Here is a 14,856-nt window from a genome sequence, read left to right on the forward strand (position 1 = left end):
ATGCTTACAATTAAAAATCAACTCCCATTTCCAGATCAGCAGGTTAGACAGAGTGCTGAAGTAGTTGACAATGTTACCAAGGGATTACTGTGTTAAGTTGTACTATTGCTACAAAATATTCACTTTCCTCTCCACAAACCTTCAAGGGAGAAGTATTTTTCCCTGCTCCATTGATTTAGGACTTGACCAATGCACTCCACTTAGATGTTCTTGCAAAACTACCCCAAAAGTTAGCGGCTTAAAACACTACTTCATTATTTCTCATGGTCTTAAGGTTTTGCTGGGGCTTAGCTGGAGATTCTTCTGTTGGTCTTGGGGTCTTGATTGCATCCACATAAACTTGGATCTAGCTGAGACTGGAATGTCCGCTATGGCCTCTCATCCTTCAGAAATTCCCTTCATGTAGATTCTTTTTTTTTAATGATTTTTATTTTTTCCATTATAGCTGGTTTACAGTGTTCTGTCAGTTTTCTACTGTACAGCAAGATGACCCAGTCACACACACACACACACACACATATATATACACACACATTCTTTTTCTCACATTATCATGCTCTGTCATAAGTGACTAGATACAATTCCAGTGCTTTACAGCAGGACTCATTGCTTATCCATTCCAAAAGCAATAGTTTGCATCTGTTAACCCCCAATTCCCAGTCTATCCCATTCCCTTCCCCTCTCCCTTGGCAACCACATGTCTGTTGTCCAAGTCCACCCTTCATGGGGATTCTATTCATTCCATAGTCCAGTGTGGAATGCCTTCCAGCATGCCAGCTGGGTTCTAAAACAGAATAGGTGGAAGCTGCCAGCTTTCTTCGAAGTTGAGTGTGAGGATGTTCCTGCTGTGGCGCAGCCAAAATGAATCCGGCTAGTATCCAAGAGGATGTAGGTTCTATCCCTGGCCTTGCTCAGTGGGTCAAGGATCTGGCATTGCTGTGAGCTGTGGTGTAGGTTGCAGACTTGGCTCAGATCCTGCGTTGATGTGGCTGTGGTCTAGGCTGGCAGCTGTAGCTCGGATTCGACCCCTAGCCTGGGAAGTTCATATACCACATTGGCAGCCCTAAAAAGCAAAAAAAAAAAGACTTGGGCTTGAAATACAGTGAGGAGTTCCTATCATGGCTCAGCAGAAACAAATCCGACTAGTATCCATGAGGGTGCAGGTTCGATCCTTGGCCTTGCTCATGGGTTGGGGATCTGACATTGCCCTGAGTTGTGTTGTAGGTCACGGACGAGGCTCAGATCCTGTTTTGCTGTGGTTGTGGCGTAGGCTGACAGCTATAGCTCTGATTTGACTTCTAGCCTGGGAGCTTCCCTATGCCACTGGTTTGGCCCTGAAAAACAAAACAAACAAAGACAAAAAAAGAAAATCCTAAAGTGACACTTCTTCCCACATTCTTTTGGTTGAGGCAAGTTCAGAGAGTCAGTCCAGATTCAAGGGGATTAGGAGTAGGCTCTACTTTTTGATATGTGGACCAGCACATACATATGGGGAAGTGAGGAACTAATGGTAGAACTTGTACCGTTTGACTTACTTTAGCCAAAGGAATGTGAATGGATATGACATCCAAGCAGAAACTTTCAAAGTGTTTTCATAGTGTGGATTAGTCTCTCTTGTCTTCCTCAAGAGGAGGCATTTCTCAAATCAAGATTGCTCCTTCGGTCAAGAATATACATGGAACAGACCCCACCATGACCCAGAGTCAGTAGTGCAGTCACAGGGACTTACATGGCCACATGTCACATGCAGTGTGTATGTGTGTATAGTTGTAATTAACACTTATTTGTTAGGCAGCATACCTAGTGATAGTTAATACAGAGGTGGAGTTAGGATTGGAATCAAGCAATATATTTTGAGAATCCAGGCTTTTAGCCTCTAGATTGTACACTTCTGGAAGCAGTATTTCAACTTTGGATTAAGGAGGCCTTGAGGATGCTCAGACAAATTTGGAATGTTGGGGAGGTGCTAAGAGAGATGTTCTGCAAATGTGAAGAGGTACAGGTTATAGCAAGACATTTAGCTATTATCAAGAGATGTGATCAAATTTATACCTGAAGCCAGACAAGTGGGCCATTCTGCTTATTTATCTAATATGTGCAACACATTTGTCACCTCTTCTTCTTAAGTCCTACCCTAATTAAAGGAGGCTTTTATTTTCTACTTTCATTATTTATCATTTTTTTTAATCTGGGGGAAAAACAATATTAGAACTAGATTACTCTATAAGGGAGTGATATACTCTCTCCCAAATCAGCATTGTAAATGTTCTGCTGATGTTAAAAATTGAGACAGAGGAGGTACTGCTGTGGCACAGTGGCTTAAGGATCTGGCCTCAGAGCAGTGGCTCAGATTCAGTCCCTGGCCTAGGAACTGCACCCACATGCCATGGGTGAGGCCATTAAAAAAAAAAAGATGGAGATAGAGAAAACTACTAAAAATTTATTTATTTATTTATTTATTTTTTTGCTTTTTAGGGCCACACCTGCAGCATATGGAGGTTCCCAGGCTAGGGGTCAAATCGGAGCTGTAGCTGCCGGCCTGTGCCACAGCTACAGCAATGCAGGATCCGAGCTGCATCTGCAGCCTACACCACAGCCCATGGCAACACCTCCTTAACCCACTGAGCGAAGCCAGGTATTAAACCTGCCTCCTCATGGATGCTAGTCAGATTCGTTAACTACTGAGCCATGATGGGAAATCTTAAAAATCTAATTTTAAATATTGAGAGTTTCCTGTATGCTAGTCCAGTGGTCAGCTCTCAGTTTTCATGTACCTGATCTGTCAGCATTATGAGAAAGAGTTGAGTATTCCTCATCCATTAATCACATTTCCTTCCTTCGTGTGGCTTCAAAATATTATGCCCCTGGGTCTTCTCCTCTCTCCTTGGTTGTTTCTTCTCAGGTTTTTTTTTTTTGCCAGCACATCCTTTCTCCCTGCTTCCTCAGTGGTAGAATGTTCTGGAGCTCTGTTTTCATTTTCTTCCCTCTAACTACACTCATTCCCGTGGTGAATTCATTTAATTTTTAAATAATCAAATACTGTGAACATATCAATGCCTCAAACATTTGCATGCAGTCCAGACCTCTTGCCTTAACTCTAGACAAACATGTCCAGCTGCATATTGGACATCTCCATTTGAATGTCAAGGAGACATCTCCAAATCATTGTTCCAAACTGAACTACTGATTTCCTCTCACTCTACTACTCATGGCCTTTTCATCATAGTTGATGGCAACTCTATCCTTTGGGGAGTTATTCAGGCTAAAACTTTGGAGTCATTTACCTTCCCCTCTCCCTCTCTCTCTCTCTCTCTCTCTCTCTCTCTCTCTCTTTCTCTCTCTCTCTCTCTTTCTTTCTCTCTCTCTCTCCCTCTCTCTCTTTTTTTTTTTTTTGCTTCACACTCAGTCCATCAAGAAATTCTGTCTGTTCTACCTTCTGACCATCTCCCAATCCTCTCACTTCCTGTTACCTCTCCATGACCTCCCTGGTCTAAGCCCTCATCATCTCTTGCCTGGCTTATTGCAGTTGCCTCCCTATGGGTATTCTTGCTTCTACCTTCACTCTCTCGTGATCTTTTGTCAACATAGTAAATAGACCAATAGTTTTAAATGTAACATCATGATGCTTCTATAGCTTTTCATTTCCTATTGAAAACTGAAGTCCTTTAACTTAACAAGACCCTATATATGATCTGACTCCCATCTTGTACCCTGACTGTGGGCATAGATATAGACACGTTGTAGGTACACAAATAATTAATGAAACCAGCTGTAGGGAAATTATTCAGACCCCACGCCCTGTATTAAGATAAGAAATGTATTTTCAGAGTTCCTGTTATAACTCACTGGTAATGAACCTGACTGGTATCCATGAGGATGTGGGTTCAATCCCTGGCCTTGCTCAGTGGGTTAAGGATTTGGCATTGTTGTAAGCTGTGGTGTAGTTTGCAGATGTGGCTTGGATCTGGTGTTGCTGTGGTATAGGCTGGCAGATGCAGCTCTTATTTGACCCTTAGCCTGGAAACTTCCATATGCCATGGGTGTGGCGCCCCCCCAAAAAAAGAAATGTATTTTTGGAGTAGAAGTCCAGCAAGTGGTGTTCATATTTTCCACAAAAGCTAGTAGGAGAGTAAAGCTGGAGATTTTGACCTACCTCACCAAATTCTTGATGTTCTTGTGTTTCCAGGACTGAGTTGAATGAATTTAACAGCCTAGCTACACTTTAATGGCACATGGCCACATCTGGCTTCTCTGAGCTCACACAGCTGTTCTGTCAACTCCCTGTGGGTTTATGTCCCCTCCTCTTCTAGGAAATTGCACTGCCTATTGGCAATTAGCCCTAATGAAGCAGCAGGAGTTTCCTGAGGGGAATGCATTGCTGACAAGTATAATTACTATTAGCAGCTGTGGGGCCTCTGGCTTCATGAAAGTAACCCATCCACCTGTCAGAGTGAGCAGCAGGATGGCTAAAGCTGCACCTAGCAGCCAGTCCAGCACTCAAAGCCAGGCCACTGTGTGAGCAAAACAAGAGACTGGCATTTGGAAGCCAATTAAGTATTTACTTCAAACATTCAAATTTGTGCAACCCAGCTGCATGGGTTGTGGAGCCATAGCACCTCATCAATTCACATCTTTCAGTTCATTGTGATCGTTGCCTCTTTCAAGCACCCATAATGTCTGTCTATATTTGGAAAGGAGTGGGTGCCCCCATAGGAATGCAGGAATTTGTTTTATTTTTTTAGTGTAGTTGATTTACAATTTTGTGCCAATTTCTGCTGTACAGAAAAGTGACTCAGTTATATGTATATACATTCTTTTTTAATATTCTTTTCCATCATGGTCATCCCAGGATATTGGCTTTAATTACCTGTGTTGTGTAGTAGGACCTTATTGTTTAAACATTCTAAATGTAATAGATTACTTATTAACCCCAAACTCCCAGTCCATCCCACTCCCTCCCCACTCCCCCTGGCATCCACATGTCTGTTTTCTATGTCTGTAAGTATGTTTCTGTTTTGTAGATAGGCTCATTTGTGCTGTATCTTAGATTCCAGATATAAGTGTTATCATATATTTGTCTTTCTCTTTCTGACTTCACTTAGTATGAGAGTCTCTAGTTGCAGCTATGTTGCTTCAAATGGCACTATTTTGTCCTTTTTTGTGTCTGAGTAGTATTCCATTGTATATATGTGCCACATCTTCTTAATCCATTCATCTGTCAGTTGACATTTAGGTTGTTTCCCTGTCTCAGCTATTGTAAATAGTGCTACTATGAACTTAGAGTGCATGTATCTTTTTGAATTATAGTTTTGTCCCAGGTATATGTCCAGGAGTGGGATTGCTGGATCATATGGTAGTTCTATATTTAGTTTTCTGAGGTACCTCCATACTGTTCTCTATAGTGGTTGTACCAGTTTACATTCCCACCAACAGTGCAGTAGGGTTCCCTTTTCTGCACAGCCCCTCCAGCACTTGTTATTTGTGGATTTATTAATGATGGCCACTCTGACTGGTGTGAGGTGGTACCTCATTATAGTTTTGACTTGAATTTCTCTAATAATTAGCAATGTTGAGTATCTTTTCATGTGCCTAGAGGCCATCCATCTGGCTTCTTTGGAGGAAATGTCTATTTAAGTCTTCTGTCCATTTTTCAACTGGCTTGTTTGCTTTTTTGTTGTTGAGTTGTATGAGTTGTTTATATATTTTGAAGATTAATCCCTTGTCGGTTGCATTGTTTGCAACTATTTTCTCCCATTCTGTGCCTTGTCTTTTAGTTTTTTTTTTTTTTTTAGTGGTTTCCTTTTCTGTGCAAAAGCTTTTAAGTTTGATTAGGTCCTATTTGTTTATTTTTGTTTTTATTTCTATTGCTTTGGGTGACTGCCCTAATAAAACTTTTTTTCTTCTTTTTTTTTTTTTTTTTCTTTTTTTGTCACCCTGTGGCATACGGAGTTCCTGGGCCGGGAGTCAGATCCAAGCCACAGTTGTGACTTACACTGTAGCTGTGGAAATGTCAGATCCTTTAACCCACTGTGCCAGACCAGGGATCGAACCTGTGTCCTGGTGCTTCAGAGATGTCACCAATCCCATTGTGCTATAGCAGGAACTCCTAATAAAACATTCACACGGTTTACTCTAGAGAGTGTTTTGTTTATGTTCTCTTCTAGGGGTTTTATGATGTCTTATGTTTAAGTCTTTAAGCCATTTTAAGTTTATTTTTGTGCATGGTGTGAGGATGTGTTCTAGTTTCATTGATTTACATGCAGCTGTCTAGTTTTCCCAGTACCACTAGCTGAGGAGACTCTCTTTTTCCTATTCTATAATCTTGCCTCTGTTGTTTAAGATTAATTGACCATAGGGATGTAAGTTTATTTCTGGGCTCTATATATTATTCTATTGATCCATATGTCTGGTTTTGTGCCGGTACCATACTGTTTTGGTGACTTTAGCTTTGTAGGATTGTCTGAACTCTGGGAGAGTTATGCCTCCAAGGAGTGCAAGAATTTCTAATTGTACTTATTTTTATCAAAAAAGAAAGGAAACAAGCTTTGCTACTGTTTAATAAGTGACTAACACTGTTTTTGTTTTGTTTTTGTTTTTTACTGGGTCATGTATGAGAACTTCACGTGCCACTTCTGGGTGAAGACTTAGATTTCTACACAGTGAAGAGGGTTTATAATGGCTCTCTTTTGGTGATATATTTCTATGGAAGACTACCTATGACTGCAGATTCTTTTCTACTCCTGAGAGGTGGAATGTAATTGCCCTCCAACTTGAATCAGGGTTGGCCTTAGTGACTTACTTGACCAATAGTGTATGGTGGAAGTGATGTTATGCCAGTTATGAGTCTCGTTTATAAAAAGTCTAGTAGTGTCTGCAATGCACTTATAGGACCTTGGGGCAACCCTGCTCTGAGGACACCAAAGCTAGCCAAATAGAAAAGCTGTCTGGAGAGAGGGATGCCTGGCTGGCTCTACTCTTCCATCTCCCAGAAAATCAAGTTTTCTCATCTGAGGTCCCAAACACCATGAAACAGAGATTAGCTATTCCCACTGTGTCTTGTCCAAATTCTTAACTCACAAAATGTTGATATCTAACAATAATAACAATACTAAATTACTGTTTTAAGCTCCTATACATTGGAATAGTTAGATAGTGTGGTAGATTGTAGAAACAGTTTTTGTAAGCTTAGTTGAGAAGATTTACAGATTATAATAAGAAGTTTAAATGAACTCTTGAGACACTGATAAAGGCTTCAAGAGATTCTTACAAAGAATTTTCAGATGGATGAAAAATACCAAGGTTAATATAAGTACATGGAGGAGCTGACACTCTTCCTACACTAAAAACTAGGTATTCATCAGTCATATTATGAGGTAAAAATAGTGACAATATTATGAAATCTGACAAGGAGTAATCCAAAATTTTGAAATAAAGATCATTGGAAAATTAATATACATTTACGGTCATTAATAATATACATAACCCGGAGTGTATATCAGTCTTGAGAAAATTATGTAACATGAAGCTATCATGATTAGCAACACATGAAAAGCTATTCAGAACATAAAACTAAACTTCTACAAATTGATAACAGAAGTATTTATGGGGACTATGGACAAAATCAAAAGACTATTCTAACTCATTTTTAAAAAAATATTTTTTTAATGTATCTTATTATTCCTACATACAGTATAGTAGTTATGTATAAAATTTATATATACGTATGGTTATGCCCATTAATTTAAAATTATTATGAAATAATCATACACGTAAGGGTGTAAAACGTACACATGCAAAGTAAATATCTTAGAAACTTCCCGGAGATGTTGTCCCTGAACCCTCAGGTGACCAGTATCCTAAATTTTGTATAGATAATTAGCTCATTTGCCTTATAGTTTTTTTAACCACACATGAATATATCTCTTAAGAATATGTTGCTTAGTGTTCCATGATTGGAATGAGAGACAATTAGATTCATGCTGGATGCATTCTTTGGTGACCTTTCACTGAACTTTGCATCTTTGAGCCTCATTCCCATTGATGCATGTGGCTGTAATTGGTTTATGTCCACTGTTGTCGAGTATCCCATTGTATGAATATGTCTCGGTCTAATGATCTTTTCACTGATGATGGAGAGTTGGTTGTTTTCAGTGTTTTGCTCTCAGGAATGAGACTGCTATAAGCATTCTTTTTATATCTCCTGATACATATGCAGCAAGTTCTCTGGGGCATATACTTAGAGGTGGAATTACTAGGTCATAGATATGTGCAGATTCCACTTTACTTTTCCAAAATTGATGAGCTTCTACCAGTTGCAGATAAAAGTATTCATTGTTTTACACTTTTGTCAACCCTTGTTATTAGCTGACTTTTTGATTTTGCCAAGCTTGTGTGAGAAAAGTGGTATCTTTGTGGCTTTAATTTGTATTTTCCTGAATATTTGTAAGGTTCAGCATCTTTTCATGTGTTATGGCCATTTTAATTTCCTCTTTGGCAAAGTATATATGTATACCCCTTTGTTAGTAGCACACTGTCTTCAATGTTATAGCCATTAAATAAGGCAATGTGTAATAGGGAAAATCTTCCCACTTAATTTTTCTCCTTTTGGCTATTGTTGGTCAGTTATCTTCTATATAATTTTAGAATCACCTTGTCACATCCCACACTAACCCTGTTGAGTCTTTGATTAAAATAGCTTTGGCGCTATGGATCCAACTGGGAAGAACTGACACCTTTACTATACTGTCTTCCAAACCAGGATATGCTGTATTTCTCTATTTGAGTTTTCTTTGATGTGTTTCTATATAGTATTGTAATTTTCCCATAGAGGACTTATTCATCTTTTGCTAGTTTTTTTTCCTACAAACATTTATCTCTGCTGCTAATTTAAGTGGAACTTTTTAAAAAATTATATTTTCTAACTTTTTCTGTGGTATAGAAAATCTGTTAATTTTTGTATTTTATGTCCAGTGATCTTGCCAATCCATCTTATTCTAATAATTTACATGGCAGTTCTCTTGATTTTTCTGCGTAGGAAAGTGTAATCACCTGCCAAAAAATATTTTTCCTTATCAATCCAAAGACTTTTTTTTTCTTTTTTACTATCCTGGATTGAGCTTCCAAAACAATGCTAACTGGAAGCTGTATCAGTGAGCTAAGTTATAATAAGTAGCCTGCAAATCTCAGCGGCATACAATAAGTATCTTGTGCTTTTTGTCCATTTGGGGCTTGCTGTACCTTCCAGGCCATTTTAATTTTAGAACCAAGGCTGAAGGGCCATCACTTATCTGATCCTTAACCCAATATGCCATAGGTGAACTCTGACAAATATTTATTGATGGACTTTTTCCCCATTATCAAATAGATAAAATATAAGTAAGAATTATGGCATTACTAATTGTGTTGAAACATATCAAGTTTTATAGTTTTACTTCCAGCTCTTAATGTATATAATTTTGAAAGGATAGTGTTTTCATTCAGGTATAGTATCCAAGTAACCGATTGGTGTGTATATGTATGCACACACATGTACCTGCATGCACATGCATGAGTTTGTGTGTTGCTTGAGTTGTGTAGGGGGGGAGAGATAGAGGAGAGAACCGACACTGATTGTGCAGTTACTCTGTGATATAGATATCTGGCACTGTGTCAGAGTTACTTACATACATTATATCATTTAGTCCATTGTAACAGTGATTCTCAAACTTTAGCCAGCCTAGTATCACCTGGAAGGCTTGTTAAAGTACTTATATCTGGGCCCCACCCTCAAAGTTTTTGATCCAGTTGATCTTGGATGGGGTCCGAGAATTTGGATTTCAAGTGCACCAGTGATGATGCAGCTGCCCTTCTGCAACCACACTTTTAGAATTACTTTATTATAACAATTCTGTGAGGTAGGTATTATTCTCCAGATGAGAAAATACACTTAGACAAGTAATCTAGATATCTCAAAATCACACAGATAGTCAGCTGGAATGTTGGACTTTGAACCCAGGTCTTCTAGCTCTAAATGCTGGGTAGGAGTGGAGAGAAAAAGTTATATGATTGCTTTCCTTGAGTTCCAGGAAAAAAAAATTTGTAGGGTCTTGTAGAGGTAGATGTGTTGTCTGCAAGCTCATAGCAAGGCCTTTGATGAAGTTTTGTCTTTAAAACATGTGTTGAATCTAATTCAAGTGCTGTCAGTTCACTACTATCATCTCCTCTACACTGTATAGCTCTGATGGTCACATCCTGAAATCCAAATCCTTCATCTTTAGTTTTGCCTTGACTTTTCAACAGTTTCATAGTGTCAAGTAATTCTGCTATGCTTTCCATATACTCTCATAAACCCATCCCTTGTTTTCCATGAAACATGTACTTCAGTGGGGATACAACAGTTTAGTTTGGTATAAAAATCATGTACATGAGTCTATTTTAAATAACAATTTTTGTCATCCGCAGTAAGGGTTTTTGGTCTCTTCTCAAATTCTACTTGAATGGCTTGGCACTGAATATCATTATCAAGTATATAAACATTGATTTATAGTTGTATAGACCTTTCTAGTTTTGAAACTGCTTAAAGATCTATATTCTTTTATAATCTCAAAAATTATTCTAAAATATTATTAATAACTCTTATTTACTGATGAAACCATAAAATTTGAGATGGGAGAAGAAACTTAACTAAGGTTTCTAGACACATTCTTAATACTCATAAATATTCACAAAATGAATAAAAAAACAACTAACTTATATAAATAGGCCTCAGTCTATAACATTATCTTAATTTACAGTGGTTCCCTTTTATATGTTATTAAAATCTAAAATCCTTCCACAGAGAAGTATCTTGTAAAGTCCACTTTTTTCTTTCTTCCTTGTTACCCTAATATCCATTATTTATTGACCTATTATTACATGCTGGCATATATCAAATGCTATCTTATTTGTTCTTTAAATTAAGATTTTGAATTAATATTATTTGATCCTGTGAGGTAAATGGTATTATTCCCATTCTAAAAAATAAGAATGAAAAAAATCAGTAAGGTTCCACTTGAGGGACAGTCTATAAAATAATTGACATGTTCTTTACAAAAATGTCAATATCAGAAATGACAAAGGGAGACTTAAGACAGATGATAACTAAATGCAGTAAGTGATCTTGGACTGGATCTTAGAATGTAAGTTTTTTTTATCATAAAGGCATTATTGGGACAATTGATTTGTTTGGGATATAGACTGTTGATTAAGCAAAAGTATTGCATCGATGTTAAATTTTCTAAATTTGTTAACTGTGTCACAGTCATATAAGAGAATATCCTTGTACTTAGGACATACACACTGAAACATTAGGGAGTTAAGAAGCATAAAGATATAGTCTGCTCTCAAATGGTCCAAAAAAAATAAATAAGACAAAGAGAATACAAAGCAAATATGTCAAAACGTTAAAAACTGTTGAATCTGGGTCAAAAGTATATAGAAGTTCTTTGTACTATTCTTGCTAATTTCTCTAGTTGAAACTTTCTTCAAACTAAAAAGTAAAATAACAATAGTAATACAGTCCAACACAATTTAAAGCCCATCCAAGGACATTTGCCGTTCAGCACTGTGACCTCTCTTGCTGCTCAGATGCTGCTTTCTTTACTGAGGTTTCTCTGTGCTGCCGAAGGTGTTCCTCCTCACCCTGTAGGAGGGAGACCTACTGTCCCGCTTTGCTTAATTATCTCCCAGAGTTAGTACCAAAAGTTTCATGTGCAAAGAAACCCTCAGTCCTGGGCAAAACAGAATGATTGGTCACCTTACCCCATGATTAAGCATTTACCATGTGTGCTGCAGGGTGAATCTAGGACCCAGGAGAAGGGGGTTTCAGGGCCTCACTGCCCTCTGGGAGACCAAGACCCCATTTACCTCTTTTACTTTAGTACCTGTCTGACAAGGCCCATCCCAAATGCCCTTGAAACAGTCAATTAACTTTCCCTAGTTCTCACAGCTAGCAAGTGCTATAGCTGAGCTAGAACCCATCCATCCATCCATCCATCCATCCATTGATCTAGTCATCCAAAATCTGCATTTAGTGATCACTTACTTTGTCTCTCAGGCACTGTATGGAGCCTTTGGGATCAACCTGTGAACAAAACAAACAAGATCTCTGCTCTCATGGAACGAGAGTGGTATGGAAGACACATATGAATGACACAACAAGAAAGAGTATATGAGGAAAGATTTCCAGAAAGTTAAAATAGAGTGATGTGACTGTTTTATTTTAATTAATTAATTTTTTTTGTCTTTTTAGGGCTGCAACCTTGGCATATGGAGGTTCCCAGGCTAGGGGTCCAATCAGAGCTGTAGCCGCCAGCCTACTCCGTAGCCACAGCAATGCCAGATCCAAGCACGTCTGCAACCTATACCACAGTTCAGGGCAATGCTGGATCTTTAACCCACTGAATAGGGCCAGGGATTGAACCCATGTCCTCATGGATACTAGTCGGGTTTGTTGCCACTGAGCCATGGTGTGAACTCCTGGGTGACTATCTTAAGTTGGAAGACTAAAAAAAACTTTAAATGACAAAAGGAAGACAGCCATGTGAGTTTGGGAAAGGACATTCCTTACTGAAGATGGAGCAAATGTGAAAGCCCTGAGGCAAGAACTGTTTTGGGATTTTCAAAGACCAAAGAGAAAGTGATGTGGCTGGGATATAGTATGTATGTATATGTGATTGTGTGTGTGTATCAGATGAGAGAAGGAGGGAATGGGTAAAAGGGGGGTAGAGAAAGAAGAAGTAGGAGAGAGGGAAATGAGGGAGAAGGAGAATAGAGAAGAAAGGGGGAGACTAAAGAGGAAGAGCTAGAAAGAGAGAGAGATACCAGAGAGAGCTTGTTCTAAGGACAGTAGGAAGCCATTTGAAGGTTTTAAGTAGGTCAGTGACATGACCTTGAGATTTTAGAGAAGAGTGGATTGTCAGGCTGCAGTGCTTCAGGTAAGAGATGATGGTGACTTGGATTATGTCAGTGAAAGTGGAGAATGGGCAGAGTGGAATTTGGACGAAGAGTTGGCAGAGCTTCCTAATGGATGTACATAAGGGGTGTAAGAAGAAAGGAATAAAATATAAATCCCTTGAGTTCTGACTTGAGCACCTCTCTGGAAGGCAGCTGTTTACTGAGTTGGGGAAGGTGGGCAGCGGTGAGGAAGCACACTGAGAGGTGAGGAATCAACAGTATTGCTTGGCAGTGTGAAGTCAGATGTTTACCAGTAGCCACAAACAATTGCCAAATAGACACTAGGAAATGTGGGTCTTGGTTCTAGAGAGAGGGTGGAGATGGCACTTGAGGGCTCTGGTCCTCAGTATATGGAGAACCTCAACGTGTCATAGGTATGGAAAGAGGAGGCCTGTGATAAAGGCTGGGCCGAGGAGTAGGATCCAGCAGTGGGGACGCAGTGAAGTGAGAGGAGAAACCACAAGCCAAATGAAGAAGCTCTTTGATCAAGGAAATACACTCAGCTCCCCTCTACTCCATCTACAGGAAAAGTAACATACCCATTGTCTTAAGTTTACATTAGGTCATAATAATCCTTTAAATTCAAATAGCACTTTAGTAGCTTAAAGCGTTTTGCACAGTGTTCTCGTTTAACATGTACAACAATCTCCTGGAATGTGTATTATCATCTTTACTTTGCATGTGAGGGAGGTGCCGAGAGACACGCCAAGTGAGTTTTCAGGGTCTCAGCGCATCTTAGGTTGGATTCCCTAAAATCAGAGCCTGAAGTGGAGGTTGTTTTTCGCATGGCTATTTGAATTAAATGCTCCTAGGAGAAGGGGGAAAAGGGAGGCCACAGATGGCAGGGGAAGGGAGCTACACTGGACTACAGGCTGATGGCAGTCTGATCCCACCCTTGAGATGCTTGGCCTCTGGTACTTTTTTGCCAGTCAGTTACAGCTGGTCATGGGAGGGGAGGGGGCCTTAATCTCCTGGGAAAACGGGGTCCCCATTTGTCAGAGAGCAATTTCCTGGAGAAGAGGACAGCTGTGAGCAGCTCTTTATGCTTAGAGCAGCTCGGAGATTAGCGCAGCAGCCAGGGAAATGGTACCTGGGCATTGTACCAACCACAACATGGTATGGTGCTAAGGGGCCTTGGGATTTGAACCCAAGTCTTCTGGGGCTTTATCCCATGGAGTTTCTCGCCAGCTTCACACTGCACTTTGAGATTGATATATAGGGTCCTTCAGGGAGTGCAGGTTTTTACCACGGGAGGTAAAAGAATAAGACCTAAGGGGCAGGAAGAGGGCAGGGTAATAAGTGAGAGGTTCTAGTGAAGTAGGGGTAAGAAAAGATAACCGAAATAAAGGATAAATTGATTCTCTTATAAACATTGTTTATATTGATTAAAATAAGTCTTATGTTCCAAGTCTATGACTAGATATTTTCATCCTTACATTCAGCCTCATTATCCATGTCTTCCATGTTAGAAATTTAATTTGCAAAACTGGTAACACGAAACATGAAGAAAAAGTCCTCAAATTCGAGACAAGGGTCTTAGTGGGAATGAGAGGCAGGGTTGGTTGGTAAGATCATTCCTGTGAACATTTAAAACATCTTTCTTTTTATAAAACACCTAATTCGATTTGGAATGTTTTCATTGTCTTCTTTTCATGAGCTCACTTTGAAGACAATGTTGAAATTAGTTATACTTTGCTATAAAACCCCCAACAACTTTCATGTTCATTTTTCCCTTCTTTGCTGACCTCAGGATAATTAAGTGTCTTTTTCTCCCAAGAAGAAATGTGAAGCATGTGGTGAGCCTGCTGGCCTATTTGCTGATTTATGGGTCAAGTCTCTAGTTATTACAGACAAAATTTGAAAGTCTCTGATTAAGAAGCCCTG

At 39.2% G+C, this 14,856-nt stretch overlaps 1 long non-coding RNA gene across 4 annotated transcripts in view; it reads left to right on the forward strand.

Moving 5' to 3' along the window:
• LOC146394530 (uncharacterized) overlaps positions 1 to 14,856 on the forward strand; it is a 232,889-nt gene that overhangs the window by 102,517 nt on the left and 115,516 nt on the right. The gene's annotated exons all lie outside the window — the stretch shown is intronic.

This window comes from Sus scrofa, chromosome X, assembly GCF_054392235.1.
Source record: "Sus scrofa isolate SSC_HxYL_T2T_F1_AM1 chromosome X, Sscrofa_HxYL_maternal_Yorkshire_Landrace_v2.0, whole genome shotgun sequence".
NCBI classification, from domain to species: Eukaryota; Metazoa; Chordata; class Mammalia; order Artiodactyla; family Suidae; genus Sus; species Sus scrofa.